The sequence below is a fragment of the Clinocottus analis genome, unplaced genomic scaffold (assembly GCF_023055335.1).
Source record: "Clinocottus analis isolate CAN_PGR_092001 unplaced genomic scaffold, fCliAna1.0.p SCAF_18, whole genome shotgun sequence".
NCBI classification, from domain to species: Eukaryota; Metazoa; Chordata; class Actinopteri; order Perciformes; family Cottidae; genus Clinocottus; species Clinocottus analis.
The window spans coordinates 219,873-232,732 of NW_027175909.1; the positions used below are offsets into that span (position 1 = coordinate 219,873).

General features: G+C 44.0%; 1 long non-coding RNA gene across 2 annotated transcripts; it reads left to right on the top strand.

The window, feature by feature from the left end:
* The first annotated feature begins 1,433 nt into the window (after nt 1–1,433).
* On the top strand, nt 1,434–3,518 carry LOC137788925 (uncharacterized). 2 transcript variants are annotated; one of them, XR_011077793.1, is made up of 4 exons: nt 1,434–1,680; nt 1,737–1,795; nt 2,225–2,364; nt 2,505–3,518. It is a non-coding gene; the product is annotated as an uncharacterized lncRNA (long non-coding RNA). The 2 variants fall into 2 exon arrangements; XR_011077792.1 differs by having other exon boundaries at nt 1,434–1,795.
* Nucleotides 3,519–12,860: the final 9,342 nt, after the last annotated feature.

A 12,860-nucleotide genomic window follows, 5' to 3' on the forward strand; every position in this document is an offset into this window, starting at 1 on the left:
GCTGGATACAAATTAAATTTGATACGAGCAGCATTGGCACCAACTGTGCCGTGAAAATATTTAGTCAGAGTCTATTTAAGAAAATTTGCCAAAGCTAGAACTTTTCATTGAAAAGAAATATAAATCAAATGTAATTTTCAGTATTTGTATAGCAATCCTGCATTAAAATGTATATGATTTATTCTATAGCCCAATAACATTTGCATGGTCACTTTTCTATAGTGCATATCACAATATTTTTATCATAAATGTGCAAAAAAATCTAAAAGATTGAATCTTCAAACGTGTTGAACAGTTTGTTCTTTATTCTTGTGTTTCATAGTGAGAGTTATATGACAATCTTTTTTATCTAAGTACTGTTGCCCCTTCAGGTCAATGCTACAGGCGTCTTTTATTTCTACTTCTTTTGCTTCAATGAAGTTCATTCTTGAACATGTTTATTTGAAATGTGTAGATAATTTAACACATGTGTAGAAAATAGGTTTTGATTCAAGTTAATCATACCCTCAAAAAGAAAATACTTATTTTCAATTAATCCAGGCGAATTAATTATTTTAAATACACACTTTTGTCTGATTCAAACTGTTCAGCTTTGAGTGCATCAACGCTTCACACAGGTCACTACAGACTGTCCTCTACACACAGGTCATCACTACAGACTGTCCTCTACACACAGGTCATCACTACAGACTGTCCTCTACACACAGGTCACTACAGACTGTCCTCTACACACAGGTCACTACAGACTGTCCTCTACACACAGGTCACTACAGACTGTCCTCTACACACAGGTCACTACAGACTGTCCTCTACACACAGGTCATTACAGACTGTCCTCTACACACAGGTCATCACTACAGACTGTCCTCTACACACAGGTCATTACAGACTGTCCTCTACACACAGGTCATTACAGACTGTCCTCTACACACAGGTCACTACAGACTGTCCTCTACACACGGGTCATTACAGACTGTCCTCTACACACAGGTCATTACAGACTGTCCTCTACACACAGGTCATCACTACAGACTGTCCTCTACACACAGGTCATTACAGACTGTCCTCTACACACAGGTCATCACTACAGACTGTCCTCTACACACAGGTCATCACTACAGACTGTCCTCTACACACAGGTCATCACTACAGACTGTCCTCTACACACAGGTCACTACAGACTGTCCTGTACACACAGGTCATTACAGACTGTCCTGTACACACAGGTCATTACAGACTGTCCTCTACACACAGGTCATTACAGACTGTCCTCTACACACAGGTCACTACAGACTGTCCTCTACACACAGGTCACTACAGACTGTCCTCTACACACAGGTCACTACAGACTGTCCTCTACACACAGGTCATTACAGACTGTCCTCTACACACAGGTCATTACAGACTGTCCTGTACACACAGGTCATTACAGACTGTCCTGTACACACAGGTCACTACAGACTGTCCTCTACACACAGGTCATCACTACAGACTGTCCTCTACACACAGGTCACTACAGACTGTCCTCTACACACAGGTCACTACAGACTGTCCTCTACACACAGGTCATTACAGACTGTCCTCTACACACAGGTCATTACAGACTGTCCTCTACACACAGGTCATTACAGACTGTCCTCTACACACAGGTCATCACTACAGACTGTCCTCTACACACAGGTCATTACAGACTGTCCTCTACACACAGGTCATTACAGACTGTCCTCTACACACAGGTCATTACAGACTGTCCTCTACACACAGGTCATCACTACAGACTGTCCTCTACACACAGGTCATTACAGACTGCCCTCTTCACACAGGTCATCATTACAGACTGTCCTCTACACACAGGTCACTACAGACTGTCCTGTACACACAGGTCATCACTACAGACTGTCCTCTACACACAGGTCATTACAGACTGTCCTCTACACACAGGTCACTACAGACTGTCCTCTACACACAGGTCATCATTACAGACTGTCCTCTACACACAGGTCACTACAGACTGTCCTCTACACACAGGTCACTACAGACTGCCCTCTACACACAGGTCATTACAGACTGTCCTCTACACACAGGTCATTACAGACTGTCCTGTACACACATGTCACTACAGACTGTCCTCTACACACAGGTCATTACAGACTGTCCTCTACACACAGGTCACTACAGACTGTCCTCTACACACAGGTCACTACAGACTGTCCTCTACACACAGGTCATTACAGACTGTCCTGTACACACAGGTCATTACAGACTGTCCTCTACACACAGGTCATTACAGACTGTCCTGTACACACAGGTCATTACAGACTGTCCTCTACACACAGGTCATTACAGACTGTCCTGTACACACAGGTCATTACAGACTGTCCTGTACACACAGGTCACTACAGACTGTCCTCTACACACAGGTCATTACAGACTGTCCTCTACACACAGGTCACTACAGACTGTCCTCTACACACAGGTCACTACAGACTGTCCTCTACACACAGGTCATTACTGCACTAACTGTATAGCAGACTGTGTTATGAAACCTGTATGACATCATCACCTCAACACAGCTGAGAGCCAGCTGGACGTGTGTTTCCTCTGAATACACAACACAGTGTGTACACAATGCACTGCTCAGTGTGTCGGTCTCAACGCTCACGCTGGACTCTGCTGCTGTCGAGACAGTTGAAGGAAAGACAGACATGAAGAAAGTCCGTACATTGTAGTGAGAGGCCATAACCCTGCTAGTACGCCCTGCAGGACACACACAGGGGACAGGACTTCCTCCAGAGGAACACATCTAATATGAAGCTTGAGTAACAAGAAAAGAGATATCACTTTGATAATTCTATGGCATTGTTTTTAAACGATGTGGCTGGTTTAGAGTTGTTCCCAAAGGCCTGTGAAACCACAGAGTGTGATGTGACACGTGGGTAGAAATGTAGATCCAATAAGTAGAACTGTGAATGGATGCTCTCTGCATGTGTAGCCTCTTGTGTTGTCCCTGGATGAAGAATTAATGTTTTCTGATACTGTGATCAGCCGTATGAATTATATGCAGCAAGAAAAAGCCCTGTGAGAATTAGACAGATCAAGTTAGCAACCACACTGATGATTCAGAGCACGTTGATCAGGGCGGACGAACATTTTTACATTGTCCAAATTATTTGAATAAATGTTTGCTATTGAACCACTCGATGTCTCTCCTCTCGTCCACGTGGTCAGTTCAGATTCTGGCTTTAAAACATAGCAATTCACTTGAGTAGCTGGTTCTTACAGAGCCAAATGAAACGGACCTTTACTCAACATAACTGAGTTACCAAACCTCAAAAACTGAACTTGTAATGGAGGAAAAGAGAGTGACATGTAAATAAATACATTTAGGATTGACCCCTGTACAGGCTGAGTATGGAAGACTTAAACTGACAACGTTTCAAATTTCTGTAATATCTTTTTGTGCTTTTTTCACCCCTGTATGCACTTTTGACCAAATTAATTTCCTGTTGAATGATAAAGTTCCATATGATTTGATTTCAAAAACAAAAATAAAGTAAAATACAATAAACATTGTTATATGTATTTCCTCAACTGTGTTGTAATGCCATGAAAAACATGTTAAAGGACGATCAATGACCATGTGGTCTGTGCCTGATTGAGTTGTGCAGAGGTGGATATATATATATGTATATATGTATATGTATATATATATATATATATATATATATATATATATATATATATATATATATATATATATAAATAAATATATATATATATATATATATATATATATATATGTATATGTATATATATATATATATATATATATATATATATATATATATATATATATATATATATATATATATATATATATATATATATATAAATATATATATATATATAATATTGAATATTGTTTGATTGCTGCCATCACTGATTTTCCAGCCATGAGAGCAACGTTTAAACCAGACAAACCAGGTGTCCGTGGTTGGCTGACCTCTCATATCGTCCAGAGGTAGAGAGGAGAGAGGAGAGAGGAGAGAGAGGTAGAGAGGAGAGAGGTAGAGAGGAGAGGAGAGAGGTAGAGAGGAGAGGAGAGAGGTAGAGAGAGGAGAGAGGAGAGAGGAGAGGAGAGGAGAGAAAAGAGAGGAGAGAGGAGAGAGGTTGAGAGGAGAGGAGAGGAGAGAGGAGAGGAGAGAGGTAGAGAGGAGAGAGGGAGAGAGGAGAGAGGAGAGAGGAGAGGAGAGGAGAGAGAAGAGAGGAGAGGAGAGAGGAGAGGAGAGGAGAGAGGAGAGGAGAGAGAAGAGAGGAGAGGAGAGAGGAGAGGAGAGAGAAGAGAGGAGAGAGGAGAGGAGAGAGAAGAGAGGAGAGGAGAGAGGAGAGGAGAGAGAAGAGAGGAGAGAGGAGAGAGGAGAGGAGAAGAGAGAGGCACAGGTCTGCCAGGCGTGTTGATAACCGTGGATGTAGGTCAGCACTGATGGAAAGCTGGTCTTCCTGCTCTGGAAACTCAGGTAGCTGCTGGCCGCTGGACCGTAGAGAGGCCATGAGCAGAGCGTGGTGTTACTAGCAGAATCCACCCATGACAGTTGGACCAGGACACTTGATCGTGTGAAGCTGTGCCCATCAGTCTCCTGGTTCATCCTCTCTGTCGCGTGGACCCTGGAGCTATGGCGGACGGGCCGAGGCCAACTGAAGCTTCCCATCAACGTCCACGGCGACGACTCCAACTACTCAGACAGGAAGAAGAGTCTCTTCCAGCTAGAGGGTCCTCCTCTGTTTGTAGATGCAGGCCGGGACGCCAACATGTTAGAGACCCGCACCAACTGACCCGAGTGACTTTTCTGAGACTGCCTGCTGACTGGATGGACTCCAGGTGTCTGTGGTATGCCCAAAAGCCATACATGACCGTCAACAGCTCACAACGTAGTTGGCCTTTACAAACCGCTTATGCTCAAGTAGCTTCTGCACACTTGACGTGTCGCTCATATTTGGAGAATAAAAAGATATCATGTGAGTATCACACGTGGTTTTCCTCAGGTTGTGAGGCCTCTGGGGCGTTTGTGAGGCCAAAGGCCTCGACATCGACCCGACACCCAAAGTGTTTGCTGTTGTCTTCCCAACTGCCTTCCTGACTGCCTGACTGTGACTCTGGTAGAGCAGGATCGTCCTTCAATCAGAGGGTCGGCAGTTCGATCCCCAGCTCCGCCAGCTCATGTTGATGTGTCCTTGAGCCAAACACGATGGTTTCTGATCGTACTACGAATGTTAGTGGTGATAGGCAGGTGCATGGTAGCTCAATGGATGACTGGGGTGAAAGTGCTTTGAGGAGTCTGAAGAAAAGTGTGGTACAAGTACAAGTACAGTCCGTGAAGCGTTTCCTTCATGCGGAGCAGATTGAAGGCGACTCATTGTCGTCTCCGTGGTCACCCCTCTGTCGCCAGCTTCGGTTTCTTTTGAGCATCAACAAAACACTGTTCTCCTAACTTGTGACGAATCAATGGCCAACCTTTCATAGATGATGTTTAATAATCTGACACCCCAGTCTCCTTCTCCTCTCTCCGCCATGAGGAACGCGTGATGGACCAGAGCTGACTGAGGAAGCTGCTATTTTTAGAAAAGTCAGATCAGAGCTTCTCTGTGCGGAGAGTGGACATTCAGGGCTGTTCATGAATATGAACTGGGACTTTTTCAAGAGAATCTCAATTATTTAATATGATTTAAATGAATAATGTTATTTCCCTGAATGTTCATAATAATAATGATTTATTTAGATAGCACTCTTGACCCTTTTCCATGTCAGCGGATAAGGTTGGAGTCTCTGTGGGTCTCAGACATTATTATTTCATTTAATTCATTAATTCATTTAAAAAATCCCCCACGGTGTTTAATGTTGTTGATAAGTGTGGTATAGTGTATTTCACTGTTCCACTGATACTGTGTCATGTGTCACCCTGTGAGGAGCACAAGAAGAAGAAGCCGCTCTCTTCCACCAGTGAGAACTGGTCTGTTCCCAACAGAGACGCAGAGTCAACTGACTGCTACAACAAAGTGAGAAGTTAAACCTCTGGAGTTCAGCAAGAACAAGATTCAGCTGTTTTGTTGCTTGTTAAAGCTGCATTTATTAATTGTGATTGCACATTGGGGGGCTGCCACACATTTATTAAAAACTGGCGGAAATAGCATCTTACAAACTTGTCAGCCATCAAAACCAAAGATCCAGCAGACACAAAGAAACACTACAATGTGTTTAGGATTTAGCTTGTGTCCACCTGAGGAAAGTCCAATATTCCTTTTTGCTCTGGTTTGGTTTCCACCAGCTCCTGAAGATAAATAGTCTTTAGCTGCTCACGCTCCAGTTGAGACCTCTGTCAACCTGATCAGCGAGCTTCTAGTGTCCAGGAGGAGACAGGGACGCTGTGTCAGCTGACACATGCATACCGTGTATTTTCAAAATAAACCCAGAGCAATCAGAAACAGTTCATGTCTGCTTCCATCATGTGGATCCAGTCCACCCTGCAGCTCCTGCTCTGGTACTTTAATCCCTGTGTGATTGTGTGGAAGTGACTGAAGGACATGTGGCTGCATCATGTCCGCTTCACCTTTTGTCGCTTGAGAGAAGCTTTAAACCCGTCCTGATGTGTGCAGTCTGTATGTTCACATGCTAATGTCACCAAGCTCATGTCAGACGTATGGAGATCGTATGTTTGTATGTTCTCAAAGTGTTCTGGTCTCTACCACCATCCAAGCATCAGAAGAATAAGTCATTTCTCTCAATGTGAGATGTAGTGTAGGGTTATATTTTGGTAGAGGACCAACGCGCTCATTTCAAGAGAAGCTTCACGTGTTCACAGGTTCAATGGCGTTCTGACTGCATTGCAATTAATACAGAGAAGGCAAAGAGTAACATTACACATAATACATCTAAAAAATAAAACAACACACGAAGCATTCTGAGAGGCTTAACAGACTGCTCTCAAATCAAAAAGTCATGTCAAGTTAACAATGAATAATTCAAACATGTGATCAATAATTGAAAAATACACACTGGAATTTCTAAAGTTGTCTCATTCAGAAGGATAACAAATTATTCAAAAGTGCATTGCGCTGTGTCCTACATGAGCTCTGCACAGACTCCTCTCTGCAGTGATTGGGGAGCAGCTTCAGGTCAGCTGCTCATCAAGTCCTGCTTATTATAATTCACATTTACATTGAATGAAATGCCTTATGAAGTGAGAAAGCGAGTGAGAACCAGAGTTCCAGCTGACGGAGCTCCTCGTGGTTTTTAGACTCTTCTGAGCTAATTATTTTAGTTCTCCAGCTGCAAAGTCTGTAACCTCCAGCCTCCCCGCTCTTTACCTGGAAGTGACCCAGTCCTCTCTCTGGGTTGAGCTGGTCCAGCCTTCACGTCATCCCCCCGTTCTGTCTCTATCTCTACGGACACTATCGCTAAATAGCAACAAAAAAACTAAATATAGAACCTTATTTTAAGAAAATTAACAAAAAACACTATGGACCAACTTTCAATGGACACAACTAGCAATGCTAATGTCACCAGGAGCGGTGATGGGCAATGGCCCCTCCCGACTTCCTCCCCCCTTTGTCCACCCTCCCTTCTCTTCAAACTCCTTCTTGCTTCAGAAGGTTCCTCACTGAAGGTTCCTTCAGAAGGTTCCTCACTGAAGGTTCCTCACTGAAGGTTCCTTCAGAAGGTTCCTCACTGAAGGTTCCTCACTGAAGGTTCCTTCAGAAGGTTCCTTCAGAAGGTTCCTCACTGAGTGAAATGACCTGGAAGTGTCTGAGTGGCCGTCATGATGAAAGCTGTTCCACTTCTTTAAATGCTAAGGAAAGGAGCTTCGATGCTTCCTTTCTTACCTCCTCTAGCATAGGACACATTGGACCTTCCTTCAAAGATAATGCCCCACAGTTCCTTGCGGCGGAACAATCTGAAAAGCCGATGCACTTATTGGAAATCTACAAAGGCTTTCATCCACATTGTGAGGCCTTCATGAGAAATGAAGCTGAAACCTCCACAGAGCTCAGAAAGGTCCAATGCAGCAGATCCAAACAACGCGTTGTGAAAGGCGGCGTGGAGTTCTCTTTTTCTTTATTTACAGTACGGTGACCATGGGTCACATTAAGTGTTATTACTAATGCCTCACACGTCTGTCACAGGGGTTTGCTCAGTGACCTTTTAGTCACATTTAATGGCCGGTGCAGACTCCATGACTTACTCTGCCTGGTCATCTCAGGGAAGAGTCACTCAGCCGTCGCTTCGGGATGACCTGCAATAGGATGCGTGTGGTGACAGGCAGCATTCTTCACAGCAGCTCCGTCAGCAGCTCAAAGGTTAAGTCTCAATGTCTTCTCTCCGATGTGTGCTCAGTGGACTCAGTCAAACTGCAATGGGATACAGCTGTACCCGGAGGCTCTGGGAGTGTATTGGTCAATCACAAGCGTCTCCTGCTTTATGGTCTGTTTGACTCCAACAGACCATAAAGCACTAGATGAACATCACGCTGTATAGAAGAAGACTAGAAACTAGAGATGGAGACATAAACTCATGTTTACAATGTTTACTGAGGGAATACATCAAGAGAGAAGTAGAGTCACTTATATAGACTTCTATACAACCAGAGGAGTCGCCCCCTGGTGGTCAGGAGAGAGAATGCAGCTTTAACACATGAAGCATAGACTTCTATACAACCAGAGGAGTCGCCCCCTGGTGGTCAGGAGAGAGAATGCAGCTTTAACACATGAAGCATAGACTTCTATACAACCAGAGGAGTCGCCCCCTGGTGGTCAGGAGAGAGAATGCAGCTTTAACACATGAAGCATAGACTTCTATACAACCAGAGGAGTCGCCCCCTGGTGGTCAGGAGAGAGAATGCAGCTTTAACACATGAAGCATAGACTTCTATACAACCAGAGGAGTCACCCCCTGGTGGTCAGGAGAGAGAATGCAGCTTTAACACATGAAGTATAGACTTCTATACAACCAGAGGAGTTGCCCCCTGGTGGTCAGGAGAGAGAATGCAGCTTTAACACATGAAGCATAGACTTCTATACAACCAGAGGAGTCGCCCCCTGGTGGTCAGGAGAGAGAATGCAGCTTTACCACATGAAGCATAGACTTCTATACAACCAGCGAGAATGCAGGTTTTAAGACACTGCAGGGCGGTAAAGCTGCTGATCCCTCTGCAGGGAGCTGCTCTGACACAAAGACTCAAAGGTTTCACTTCAAGGTTTCACATTGGACAGTGAAACACCACAATGGTCATTTTAAAAACAACAACAAAACCTCCTCGTCCTTGTTTTACAGCCGTATTCATGCCAGTGCAGGGCTTTTGTCTGTGTCTGGCAATAACAAGTCTTCTGGGCTCACTGTCATAAACAACTGACTAACAAGCTCATATATAATATAGGTCAACACATACAATGCCATCAAATGTCTTCCATTCATTTCACAGCCACCAGAGCAGGCTTCAGCCACTGAATCATACGGTGATTTTTATCTGCCTCAGAGGCAGACACTTCAAACGGAAAACAGCATCATGATATGAAACATGTTCATCTTTTTCCTGACACACACCTCAGACCTGAGTCAAAGAGGCAGCGTATGCAAACCAAGGGCCAAACATATATTTAATGAGTTTGTCAATATTGTTTCAATTTTTGCAAAGGTCATGTGACCTTCCATCCTTCCATCTCCACAGCTTGCTGGATGCCAGAGTTCAATAAGTGGCTCTGAAGACCTGGTGCAATGAGACTGAAGACAGACGTGGGAGAAGTGGGAGTGTCTCTGTTCACGTTTCAGGACGTTATGCAGCGTTCTTGCTGAAAGTCCCCAGACGAATCAGTGGAAGCCTGAGTTCTGCATCGCGCGGTAAGAAAAGATGCTTTGTAGCTGGAAGAGAGCGCAGGCTCCCCAGTGAGCAGCCTCTCAACCTCCAATATACTCCTGGTTAGCGTGTACTTTTTGGGGTTGCACTAAACTTCCAGAAGACATTTTGATGTTGTGGCTGCTTCTGCTGTGATGCTGCGTTCACACCAAAAGCGTTGCGAATGTTTACTTTTTTGCCTGATTTTACTCGCTCGACACTTTATGTGGTTATTTTTTTTTCGCGCTTTTTCGCAGCCAGTTTCGACAAAAAAGGGGCGCGGCTTGAGCCCCGTTACCCCTAGCTACCAGCACATAGCCTCACTAGCTAACCTAAACTGACCCGGTCACGATCCTGTAAAACAGTTTTCCTTTCCGATATCGACCATGAAGCATTAACAACTATTTCTGCGTTATACTTGTTGTGGACATACCACAAACATCAGAAGATCAGACGCCCGTGTCTGGGTTCATTTATCATCCAGGACGAGCGTCTGGATGAAGCCGCTTCAGCGCTCCTTCAGCGCTCCTTCAGCGCTCCTTCAGCGCTCCTTCAGCGCTCCTTCAGCGGACCGGCAGCAGTTGATTTCAGCTTCGGCAGGACGGCGGTGACGACGGGCTCCTCCACGCTTCTCCACGCTTCTCCACGCTGACTGGCTTTCGAAACTCTGCGTCGGGCGAATTTTTAGCCAAAGTTAAAAAAATTAAACTTTGGCGAAAAGGCAAAAGAGCGAAAAAGCACAAAAAGCAAAAGAGCAAAAAAGCGAATATTCACAACGCTTTTTCACGTCATTCGCGCCCGGCGAAAAACATGCTTTTTCTCAATCATTCGCGTCTGTGCACTGACTTTACATGTAATCTACTCGTGCGAATATTTTGCAACTCTTTTGGTGTAAACGCGGCAGAAGACGTTCCAATATGTATACCCCAATATTAATATTAATAATGATACATATTATTTGTATAGCGCTTTAAGTACTCAAGGCACTTTGTATGGTAAAGAAAAATAATAGAAGCAACAACAATATAAACAAGAGAAATGACATAACAGTAAGAAACTAAACAAAACATAATTAATGTAGTCCCAACAACACATGAAATATGTTCCTGTTCACAAAATAACCGTCCGTCTAACGCGTCCACTTCAGACACCTCGACAGAGTGTGAACGGTAAACACAAGGCAACGTCAGTGTGCAGCAAAATGTGTGTTACATTGAAACAAAATGACTAAATTAAAATTGAGCAAACTCTCCTGACTCAGACAGAGCGTTGCTGATTTCTCAATAGTCAACCGCTCCATGTCTCTGAACAAGTGTGTGTGTGTGTGTGTGTGTGTGTGTGTGTGTGTGTGTGTGTGTGTGTGTGTGTGTGTGTGCTTCACTGTGTGATAGAGCAGTGTGTGTGTGTGTGTGTGTGTGCTTCACTGTGTGATAGAGCAGTGTGTGTGTGTGTGTGCTTCACTGTGTGATAGAGCAGTGTGTGTGTGCTTCACTGTGTGATAGAGCAGTGTGTGTGTGTGTGTGTGTGTGTGTGTGCTTCACTGTGTTATCACACAGTGAAGCACACACACACACAGTGTGTGTGCTTCACTGTGTGATAGAGCAGTGTGTGTGTGCTTCACTGTGTGATAGAGCAGTGTGTGTGTGCTTCACTGTGTGATAGAGCAGTGTGTGTGCTTCACTGTGTGATAGAGCAGTGTGTGTGTGCTTCACTGTGTGATAGAGCAGTGTGTGTGCTTCACTGTGTGATAGAGCAGTGTGTGTGTGCTTCACTGTGTGATAGAGCAGTGTGTGCTTCACTGTGTGATAGAGCAGTGTGTGTGTGTGTGTGTGTGTGTGTGCTTCACTGTGTGATAGAGCAGTGTGTGTGCTTCACTGTGTGATAGAGCAGTGTGTGCTTCACTGTGTGATAGAGCAGTGTGTGTGTGCTTCACTGTGTGATAGAGCAGTGTGTGTGTGTGAGTGCTTCTGTCTGTCTTCTGCCTGTCACAGAGTTACTGATTCTTGTCATCGTTGCTCTGTATTGACTTTTTGTCACATTGTTGAGGCGTAAAATAGTTTGCCAACTATTATTTAAATATTACAGTTTTTGTTAACACTGATTATAAACAGTTTATGGATTGTAGTTGAGGGTCAACTCAAAGACAGATGAACATTTTAGTTTGTAAGCAATAAACTGCAAGGACTCAGTCAGCGTGACGTACAGAGGTTAAAGGTCAAAAGCTCCCGACAGGCTCCTTTAATGTTACACACACAGAAGCGTACAGGAGGAGATGTGTGGCAGCTTTCCATCACCACAAAGCTCTGCCCTGTTCATCATTCAGCATCAGATAATGATCACATCTCATGGGAAATATGTTTGACTAAAATGACAAAAATATTGTTTTGGACTGACTAGGTAGACTAAAATATTCATTATAATACGGGTAGATCAAATCAAGCATTCTGATTGGTTGAGAGTGAGTCACGGGGTAAATTACTGAACATCCTGTTTACATTAACCAGCGTTTCATGTCAGTGCACACTCAAAATAACAGCTAGATTTAAATTGTGCGACCGTTAGTTGTCATTTCCAGCTTGACATTTATCAAACATGTGTAGCGAGGGTTTCTCTTGCGTCTGTACTTTTATAATAATAAAATAACAACACGGTGCTCCGTTAGGTAAGACAAGACAGCAGCCACTCTATTCTCGTCTCCCTCTTCACTTCAACAAATCCTCCTCTCTTTCTGTTTCCCCTCCACAATAAAAGCCCTGGCTGTTTACGTACACACTATAATAGCTTACTCATGTTTCGTGTAAACTTTGATATTTTGGGGGGAACTTTTGATGAGAACGTCAGCGGCAAATAATGTGTTAGTGGTCCCTGTTCCTGCTGTACAGTCACACTGTACACTGTACTAGTCTCTGAGAGACTAGTTAACGCTCTGAGAGACTAGTTAACGCTCTGAGAGACTAGTTAATGCTCTGATGGACT